At 45.9% G+C, this 11,026-nt stretch overlaps 1 pseudogene; it reads right to left on the bottom strand.

Annotated features, from left to right (window-relative positions):
• Positions 1-9,459: 9,459 nt before the first annotated feature.
• Positions 9,460-9,578, bottom strand: LOC136658009 (5S ribosomal RNA; annotated as a pseudogene).
• Between the last annotated feature and the right edge of the window lie 1,448 nt (positions 9,579-11,026).

Here is an 11,026-nt window from a genome sequence, read left to right as displayed (position 1 = left end):
AGCTCCATAGAAGCTGCTAGGGCTTTACCCAGGGTAAGAGGATGAAGGTCCCTTTATCTCAAGGAGACCCCCAGGAGCCCCAATTCCTGCACTGGAGGTGGAGGAGGCTGCATCAGCCCTGCTGCACTGCCGTGCAGGGATTTGATTACGGTTTGACTGTAAATCTAGTTTGTACCACTGGTGCTGATTGACTCACTGTCAGGGCTTCTGGCAAGCCTGGTTTTAGTGAAGAATAAAGCCAGGCTTTATTCTTCACTAAAGCCAGGCTTGCCAGAAGCCCTGTCAGTGAGTCAATCAGCACCAGTGGTGGATTTTAAAGTGCAGGAGCTCATCATGATGCCCTCCCCATAGTCACAGCCTCATAGGCACACCCCACTAAAACATTAGCAGCAACAAAATCAACACTAAATTTCATCCTGAGAGTGTTTTCTTCTACCTCCATCTACTTTTACTTTGATACATATTGCATTTTCTTTAGAAATGTAGCTCCTCTCAAACTCTTGGAAGTGAATCTCAATAGTTTTAAAACAAATGTATAAAAATGGAAAAAAATTGGATTTTAAAATGTCCTAAATAAATATAAAAGAAACATGAGTGCTTGCCTATTCATACTTGGGGGGGGGGGGAAGCAGTACTGTGTTCAGTAGAATTTACTCCCAGGTGAATTTGCATAGAACTGTAACCTTAATGTGATGTGAATAGCATTCTGTCTCTCTCAGGTAGCCCTATGGAAAGATGTCGGCCTAGAGATATTACTATATGCCCCTAGGCAAATTTCTCAGTTTGCCTCCTAGTGAGCTTGGTGCTTCTCAGCTAAGCTCCTTCTGAGAGCATTTCAAAGACAGCACCTGAGCACTCCTGCTGATGTCATTGCCAGTCCTGTTGCAGAATAGTCCTGATGTGCGGCTCTCTTCCCTTCAACTACATTCCTGATCAGCTCTCATTTTGTACTCTGTAAGGCAGAGGATTAATCGCTGCTGTGCAGTTTATGATGGATGGTCTGTTTGACTGTATCAGCAGTACGATCAGGATGTGGCACAGAACCGGAGGGCGCAGTAATGCGTAAGTGTACAGCACAGATGTTATTGGTGATGTATGGAGCCACATCTTTATCCAGTGTTCTCCTTTCTGTTGACTTCACTAATGTTCTGAGGTGACTGTTTAAAAACACGAAAACCCTCTTTCATCTTTCTGTTCCATTTCCTGAATTGGACATTTTATTAACTCCTCTTTGATTCATGTGACATGGAGCCAATGCGCTCTTAGCGCAATGGTGCATCTTCCATTAGAGTTACTGAGAGCTGAGCTTGACACGGACACCTCTGCAATGACCTTGCAATGGCACATCTGAAATGATTTCTAAGGATTTGGGACCCATATGAATATTCATTCCAGGTGAAAATGCTCATCTAGTGAGCATGAGAAGGACGTGTTTGTGGAGGGGGGGGGAAGCACTGAATGCCACCCTGCCTCCACTAAGGATTCCCTTTGCATTTTCACATATCCTCTCTGCACTGCATCCCACCCCATTGCCAAAGTTCTCAAGATCCTCAGCAGAGCAGTAACTGCGGTGCAGTCTGAGGGGCACCTTCCCCCGGTGCTCCAACAAGCAGGAGCGCATGACTGCCCCAAGTCTCTGCCCTAGTTATGGAGGCACTGGAGTCTTTGTGCGCTTCATTCCTTCTGCTCTGGAACCTCCAGAGGGGAGGGAATGGGATGTGCGAGGCTGCCAGTGTCTCCTCTTCTGGGGAGAGCCCAGAGGTGACTGCCTTGGCAGTGTGGGGCAGTCACTTCTGGGTTCTCCCAGAAGAAGGGGTGGGGGTGAGAAGCCGGAAGTGGCCACCGCATGCTGCAAGGCAGTCTCCTCTGGGCTGTCCCCGGAGAAGAAGGTGCTAGTGGCCTCCTGTATCCTGTTCTCTCAGTCTCCAGAGGTGAATGAGGTGCACAAAGCAGCCAAAGCAAGCATCCCATCCTTCTCTTCTGTCATTTGCAGCTAATGAATTTCTAAGTGAGAAAAAGTGCTTACTTTTGGTTATGAGCTGTTCAACGACATTTCTTTCTGCCTAAAAACATCACTTCCGGCCCAGGCATCATGAATGCCATTCGGCCCTTGGTATGAAATGAGTTTGACACTCCTGGACTATGCTATGCAGCTTACTATGCATAGTAAATAGGCTTTGCATAGACAGATTCTGAAAAAGATTTATGGGGGGCAAATGCATTTCTCCCCAAATTAAAATACACTCCCAAACTTCTTGAGATAATGATCCATAGTCACCTTTTCTTCGCCTAGTAAATCCAGTTTAACTTCCCCGCTTCTCCATGGCCTTGGGATCATTAAGACACTACTTAGACTTTTGCAGACAATTACCTATGATTGCAATTCACAGACACTTGTTTTGGATTATGCTATTAATTACATGCAATTTACTGACTTCTTTCCGTGAACCTCTTATGCTTGGTACACTTCTCCATCTGCAGCAGGTGATGTAGCAAAATGGAGTTGATGGTGCGCTTCAGCTGTTATTCTGGAAGATTTCATTCTCATTCATAAGCGCGCATTCTTAATAATGCAAAGATGACCCCGGTCTGGTGCAATCTCAACCTGCATAGTCTGGCTGCTTTAAGAAAGCCGTACTTCAGTTTTCTGGCCAACACTACTTTTTAGAAGTGGATGCTGCTAGTGTTCAAAGTAAGTGAATGGTACTAGCTTGTCACCAAATTCAAATGGTTTTTCTCATACAGCGAATGCATGGGGGGCAACAAGATTGCACTGGGTAGCCATAGGTGGCACCAAGAGATGGGGCAAACATCCTCACAGACAAGTAACTTGCTCCCCTGTCGCCACTCAGTCTTAGACCCTGTGATCTGGGCAGGAGGTCTGGTCTAGAGGGTAGAGCCTCCATTTGCCTGAAGATAACATCCACAAGGTCGCCAGTTTAAGGCCACTGGCACCGTGCGGCCTTGAAGCAGCTGACAAGCTGAAGCCGAGCTATTCCATCTGCTCTGAGCGTGGGAGGATGGAGGCCAGAATGGAGGCCAGATCAGAACAAAACATCTGAATTGTTGTGGCTCTTGAAAGATAGAGCCTTCTTTCAATTGTAAAAATCCCTGCGGGGATTTAAATAAGCCTGCCTATGTAAACCGCCTTGAATAGTCTTGAATAAAGACCAAGAAAGGCAGTATATAAATACCTGTATTATTATTTTTATTATTATCTTGAAGGAAAGTTGTTTTAGTGCTTTTGCTTATCTATCTATCTATCTATCTATCTATCTATCTATCTATCTATCTATCTATCTATCTATCTATCTATCTATCTATCTGTCTGTCTGTCTGTCTGTCTGTCTGTCTGTCTGTCTGTCTGTCTGTCATCAGTTCCCTCTACTCACAGCTTTGCTACCTGCAGATCTGCTTACCCGTGGGCAGCAGGATTGCCACATCATGCCATTCGCTGTGTGTTCTCAGCTGTCCATGGTCTCTGTGGCCATCTGAAGGCCACTGCTGCATTCAGGAAGCCAGCAGATGCATTCATGCTCGCAGGGGGCCGCACTTTCTGCTCCTGACAACCTTCCCTCCCTGTTCACACCCCACGTCTTCGTCCCCCATCCTGTTCCATCCCCCAGACAACTCACTATTGTTCGTGGTCGCTCCTCTTCCCATTGTTGCATGCTCAGCCTCTGTGGCCTCTGCACTGGTGGTCCAGAAGCACATCATTTAATGTCTGATAGGACTGGGCTGTGAGTGTATTAACAAGGTCATGTATTTGTATCATGTGCTTCATTTTTATAATTAAGATTCATTTTTTTAAAGTATTGATTGCACTATACTGGTTTGTAAATCAATATGAGCTTGAAGAATTCATGTTAATTAAGCAACCTTCAAAAAGAACTTTTCTGACTGTTAGCAAGGCAGGCTTTAATGGCAGTTAGTTGGGAAAACAAGTACTTTGTAGGGAGAGAATATATAATGGAGGACCCAATCTTTCCCTGACCGTCCAATGGTGGCATGCCTCTTGAGACAGTGATGTAAAGCAGTCAGTGCCTTAAAGCAGTCTGTGCCTGTTGAGAACGGTGCTCCAGCAACACATCATTCGTTGCGCTGCACAGAACACTGTTGGGAAGGCCTGGGTCTTCCTGCCAGCATCAGTGATGGTTGCCCTGATTGCCAGAGCAGGGAAGTTGATGGGAGAGGCGGATGGGGCTGGTGGGAGGGTAGAATGGAGGTAGGGAGGGGGGGGGAAACAGAGCAGGGAGGGTGGGGAGGGGGCATGGGTGGATTGGGTCCTGGGAGGATTAGGATTGGCAATGGTGGCACCACCGATGTCCTAACCTCCTTCCCAGACCGGATACTGTGGTATGGGGTGACATTGACTTACAACTGCTATTTTGCTATCGTAGGTGCAGGTTGACCTGCCAGCGCCACGGAGGCTGATCTAGAGGGCTGATCTCACAATAGGATGCAGCAGTCACCATTTTGGTGCCACTGCATTGATGGATAGTGTGTGTGTGTGTGTGGGGGGGGGGGGGGAAGGGAATAGCATTGGGCTATGAGTTGTGAAAAAGGGGATTGCAAGAGCCAGAATTTCGTGTCATTATTTTCCTGTTGGAGCTTCTGTAGTAGCCATGGAGATGTGCTCTATGCATATTTCCTGACATGATGATCTACTCCTCTGGCAGCCTTGCTCTGCGTACAGTCAAGCTGCTTAAAATTCATCTTGCATCAGGACACCTGTGAACGTGTCTTGTCTGACACAGATAAAAGCAAGAACAAGCTCCTCCAAAAACTCAGCCCACCGACAAGCATAAATATTTTCTCCCGCCTGCTTGTTTTTTTTTTTTTTTAAAGGATAATCAGCATTCCTAATAATCTGCTAAACATGCTATTCACATTATATTTTGGAGTCTGTCTTGTACTCACATTTTTTAAAAAAATGTTTTGCTAATGAACCTGTCTGTGTACTGTACAGCCATTAAAAAAAATGTATTGGCTTCCGACTGATGGCAAGAAGTAATGAGCAGCACCTTGCGAGTTTATCTATTGGAAATGAGAGCTCGTCAATGCCATTCTGACAGCCAGGGTGACAAACAGCTCCTGGAGCTTGTGCTGCGGCAAGGAAGGCAAGCATGTGTGCTGCGGGTGGAAGAAGCGACATGTCCAGTAGCGTAGCCAGAGGGGGGTGCGGTAAGTATAGCAGGTGCTGCAACTACCTTCTTCCAGTTGCTGTTGGAGCCATTTGGGGCAGCGATGGCAATGCACAGGTGCTTGCTGACTGGAAAGGGCTGGGAGATGGTGGTGGGTGGGCATTTCAGGGGCAGCAAGGGGGCATTTTGGGGTGAGTGAAGGGCAGAACGGGGGTGAACAGGCCCAGGAGGGAGTGCAGGATGATTGGCAAATGCTAATTGGCAAGTGCTTTTGTGTTGCCGTCACTGCCCTGAATGGCTTTGATGGTGACTGACAGCAGCTTACAAAGGGATTTGGTAACTTGGACCACTCCCCAAGGATACTGAAACCCATGGATAATGGAATCCACAGGTGGAGTTCAATAGGACCTCAAGTCACACCTAGACGTGTTCTGAGGCCTGTATCTGCCACATGTGGACTCCCTGGGCCTCAGAAAGCCTACCCAGAGGTGTTGGAAAGGCACTTCTGGTTGTTTGTAAAAACTGGAAGTGCCTTTCCAACACCTCCAGGGGGATTTCTGAGGCATGGAGGGACCTCCATGGGATTCAGAAATCCTCCTGGATGCAACCAGAAGGCACTTCTGGTTGCATTGGGGAGGTCTTCCAGATATAGGTTTGGAACCCATGGTAGGTCAAACCCGTGGGTTCCGAATCTGAGTGGCTAAAGAAGATCCACTGTATTCCCAAAGCTCACTAGAATCCTTTGGTATTAACCCTGTATTTGTGTACTGGTGTAGGTTTCATTAAAGCAGCCGGCCTGGAGACAGGGGCAGCAGAAGCAGCTTGAGATGACATTTCAGAGGTTGTGCAAATCTCTTCACCATTCTGAATCCACCGTCTCTCTCTATACTTTACCTTAAAAAAGACCCATTTCATTTTGGTTGCTCTATTGATTTTTTATCACCCCCAGACATTCTTTGTTGTTGGAAATACATTTGGGTGTCTGCAACAGCCGAGTCTGAGGGTTTTGTGACCGGCGCCACAAAGCGTGAGGTCAACTTTCTCATTCAGTTGACAATTGGAGCTTTCAAGTTTAGGTCCAATTCGCATTATTTTCTGTGCATCCTTGTTTGGGGCAGAAGAAATATTGACCTGCCTTTTTTGTCTTCCCATTTATTCCAAAGTTGTTTTTGATCTGGGTGACAATATCAAATGGGCTCTATTGATATCTCTTTCCTGTACTGTAACTAGGGAACAAATAGGTTCCAAACCTGTTATTTCTTTCAAAGAGCAGTCATTCATGTTGCTGGTCCTGTGGGCCATAGAGTCATTATTCTGTGTGAAAGCACAAGTACATCTCAAATTGCACAGGGACCGAATAAGCAAGATGTTGGCCAAGCATTTGTCACTGAGTACACACAGGTTATAGAAAGCCAAAAGGCATTTCAGTAACAGTATAGCACAGTATAGGTGCTCCTGTAATTGCTATTTATTCAAGCTGTATCAATATTTGATATCCCAATAATTTTTCTCTGTAAACTGCTCTGTGAAGTTTTAGTTGAAAAGCGGTATATAAATACTGTTAATAATAACAATAATAACAACAACAACAACAACAACAACAATAATAACAACAACAACAACAACAATAATAATAATAATAATAATAATGATGATAATGATGATAATGATGATAATAATAATAATAACCTCTAGAACAACGGCCCTCCGCCTTTTTCATGCCACAACCCCAATGAATGAGTGAATGAATGAATGAATGAATGAATGAGACTGGGGACTCACCACTGATCCCGCCTCCTTCCAGGACCCACTCTGGCCCCCAACCACCCTGTTTCTCCTACCTCTTGAGTCTTCATGACAACCCAATGAAGTAGTAGCCCATGCAGGGCCAACCTTAGGAGCTGCAGGGCAAGACAGCAAAAATTGGCTGTGCAGGATTATATAAAGTATTCAGTTTTGATAAGGCAGTACCATTATTGGACTGGATCCAAGCCCTCTCTTGTATGAGCTTTGAAAGATTTCTGTCATCCCCCCATGGGGCTTCAAGACCCCATTAGGGGTCTTTACCCACAGGTCGAAGAACTCTGCTCTAGAAGTTGCTATGCTCCATCCAGTCCCAGTAGAATCTACGTAACCGTCAATAACATACGGTAGGTACAAAGTGTAGCAACACAGGGATGGTTTTGACCCTTGTCTAATGTTTTAGTTATTGCCCATATTAAAGATATGGTGGCTTATACATTGCCCTAGGCTCATTAGTAATATTTTTCTGTTTTTTAAATGAAATATTTCCACATGAAAGCCTTGAATTAAATCCACAAGCTTCATCTCCTGATTCTCCTTTTTTTCCCCAAACCAGAGCCCCCAGTAATCAAAAAAGGGATCACAAGAAATAAGGAGGCTGGCTCTGTCCTATGGATTTTGTTAAAACACCCCCTACCTTTTCCTCTATAATTTAATCACTCTCTCACATGTGCCGCTTTGGGGTTTCTTGCTGTTGGCTTCCCTCCCTCCACTGACATCATTCTCCAAAGCAGCAAGCTACAGCCAGGGGACATCAGTGTCCACTAAATGATGCATTAACCCATACAATTAGTTGCATATACCAAGTTGGACTGGTAGACCTCCATTGAGGCTCATGCAAATTCCTCTGCACACAAATTCTGTGTCCAGGCAACTGGATTGTGACATCTGAGTTACAGAAGAGATCCACAGGAATAACTAATGCATCAATATTATTTGATGGGCAGCCCAATCCAACGTAACTCCCCACATGGTGATGCATCAGAGCCAACATGGCGCCCACTGTATCACATGGGTTGTTTTTTTTTTTTTGCATGTTCAGGCCTCTTTGGGGTTGGGGAGCATTTATTCCCTTGGGATAATCCCCATTAGCCCCATGGGATAATTCCATGCCAGGCGACTGGACCGACTTGAACCTGCAGCAGCTCTATAGCTGGCACAAGTCCGTGTGGAGCTGGGTTGGGGGATTGAGGCTGGGAAGGGGATTCAAATTTAGTGCATGCTGCTGCCACCATGAAAACCACCCCATTCCTGTTCCTAATCCACCTTAGTCCCTGCCCCATCATGCCCTACCCATCCCCCTCCCTGTTCTGCCCAAGTCCAGCCTCTCTCCTAACCCCTGCACATGCTTACTGGGACAGGTCGTTGTCCATTTTATACTGGCACAAAGAGCTGGCTGCTTGTCAGTTGTGGTGCTAGGCAGACCACACACTCTGGTGTGTTGCTGGAATACTCATTCTGGTGATGTTAAGTGCCTATACAATTGGGCTGAATGTGTGTTGCAGGTGTCATCAGTTCTATCATTATGATATTGGTGGTCAGGGTGATCAATTATGTATCATCCTTGATGACAGTGGATTTGTATGGGTAAAAGATGGCCTTTGCACTGTCAAATCCTCCACATCTCTTTCTCTTAGCTTTTATAAGAACCAACAAGAACAGAAATCTATGGCAGATTCTGGCTGGTTCTCTCTCTCTCTCTCTCTCTCTCTCTCTCTCTCTCTCTCTCACACACACACACACACACACACACACACACACACACACACACACACTCCACTGCCAATGGATCAGCAAGGTCCCTCCTGCTGTATTTGGTCAAGGAGAAAGACGATATCTTGCTAACGAATGTCCCAGGATAAGTTACACAGGCAGGCGTAGCCAGCAGTCTTGATTCCAGTCAGTATCTGCCCTGGTTGAATGATGCAGAGGAGAAGATTAGGTCCCTGATGCCAATGGCCTAAATTTAGAGACCACCTGACTACGACCATGTTCTACAGTTCTGCTACATGGCCAGTTCCATACTGGTAATTTTTAAAGCCGAATTGAAAAGGATGTCTCACTTCTCAAGAATGGTGTCCATCAATTCTGAAGCTTTGCTTTTAATAATGCTGCCCTCTGAGCTCATGCTGAGTTGCCAGGTTCCTGGGGTGCTCCTTGAGGAAGTGTTAAATCGGGTTCAAAGAAGAACATAAGGTTGTCATAGCATGTAGGTCAGCTTGAGTGAGGGAGATGAAACGTTCGCAGGACATCTGAAGCTCTGACCAGCTCATCCACCTACCAGTCTATGAGAAGAAGGAATTGAGTGGAGAAGGGTTGTGACTTTGCTGTGCAGGATGCCTGTTGTACACTTTTCAATGTCTGCAGGGCACTGCAGTTCCACAGTGTCTTCTGTGAATGCCTAAGATCTAAAAGAAGATCCTTTGTACAAGGGTCAAATGGTGGGGAGAAACTGGCCGACACTACAGCTATGGTTGGTTGGCAACCTTCAGTCTCGAAAGACTATGGTATAAGCCTACAGCACCCAGTATTCCCAGGCAGTCTCCCATCCAAGTACTAACCAGGCCTGACCCTGCTTAGCTTCTGAGATCAAACGAGATCAGGCATGTGCAGGGTAACAGTTGCTTAGGCTTAGCTATGCTTTTCTAAAATCTTCAACTCACTTGGGATCAAGTTTCTTTCACCGTCTTTTGTTATTGCCAATGATGTGCACATATTGCAAGTGGAAACATGATGAGTGTCATCATGGCCACTGTCCACTTTCAGGAACTGAGAATGTCCTGTTTGTTTTGATCACAGACATTGTACCGGAAAAAGAAATTGACCGGAATCATCTCAGTTATGAAAGCTGACAGTTCCGCACAGGCCTACCAGATGCAGGTTGCAGGGACTCAACAGAATGCAAAGGATATGCAAATGTGTTTGTGATATAACTTGCACGGTGTGTTCGTCAGACATTATTACCATCTCTTGGCAATGCTTGCTGCTGAGAAAACCCCTATTTTTCTTTGCAAACGGGCACCATGCAAACAGTGAGATTTCGTTTCATGGGATTCAGTTAAATGTGATGAATTGACATAGGGTTTGTGCTGGAAAAACACCATCTGCTGGCAATTATAGACATGGACCTTTCCCTGGTCTTTGGTCTATGCTTTGACTATGAAAATAACAGCCCAGTGCTAACTAAATTCCCACATGGTGACGCAGCTGTGCTAGCACAGGCTGTATCACATGGGGGAATTGTGGCTTCTGGAGTTGTCCTCAGGGTAAGGGGACATTGGTTCCCTTACCCCAGGGTAAGCTCCAGCGTCTGCAATGTGTCAATTTGAACCTGTGCAAGCACATTGCTGATGCCAGTCCATGTTGATCTGTGTAGGCGGATTGGGCTCGTGGAAAGGCCTCCAAAATGGCACATGCTGGTGCTGCCAATCTCACCACGCCCAGCTCAATTCTGCCCACCCCCTGCCCATGTCACCACCAGCTCCCTGCCCCATTCTACCCCTCACCACCTCCCTTCCCTCCCTCTGCTTTATTGGTCTATTTTATTTTTTATTGGTTTATTTATTTATTGCCCTCCACCTTTATTGGTCTTACTGGTCCGGTGGATGTCTCTGTGAGCGCCGTCAAACATAGGATGACTCTGGCCTTCCTGCCAGTGTGCTGGCTAGAAGCGCTGTCACTAAGACCTTTATGGTGCTTTTGTGACAACTTGCACTGGCACAACCTGTGTTTCACTGGTGGAGGGAATCCATTGGATTGGGTAGTAACTGTTACTCCAAGAGCCAGTAGCATTGCTAGGGGAGTGTGGGCCGCAGCAGGTGATGTGCATGGGGGGATGACACCATGACTATCCAAAATTTTTAAAATCTTGGTTTTTTTGAATAATATCATCATGATATAAATCATTCAACGTGTAATTTCATGCAGAATGCAGTGAAACAAACCACGTTGAAATATCTCTATTCTATAACAAGTTATAGCCCAAAAAAAAGCCAGCGGGTCGGGGCAATGGTGCATCATAACACCCACCACCTGGGGTGTTGCCCCTTCCAATGCATGGGAGGAGGCCCACCATGGAG

This window comes from Tiliqua scincoides, chromosome 7, assembly GCF_035046505.1.
Source record: "Tiliqua scincoides isolate rTilSci1 chromosome 7, rTilSci1.hap2, whole genome shotgun sequence".
NCBI classification, from domain to species: Eukaryota; Metazoa; Chordata; class Lepidosauria; order Squamata; family Scincidae; genus Tiliqua; species Tiliqua scincoides.
The sequence above is the reverse complement of the archived record's forward strand: the minus strand, read 5'-3'. Positions and strand labels throughout refer to the sequence as shown.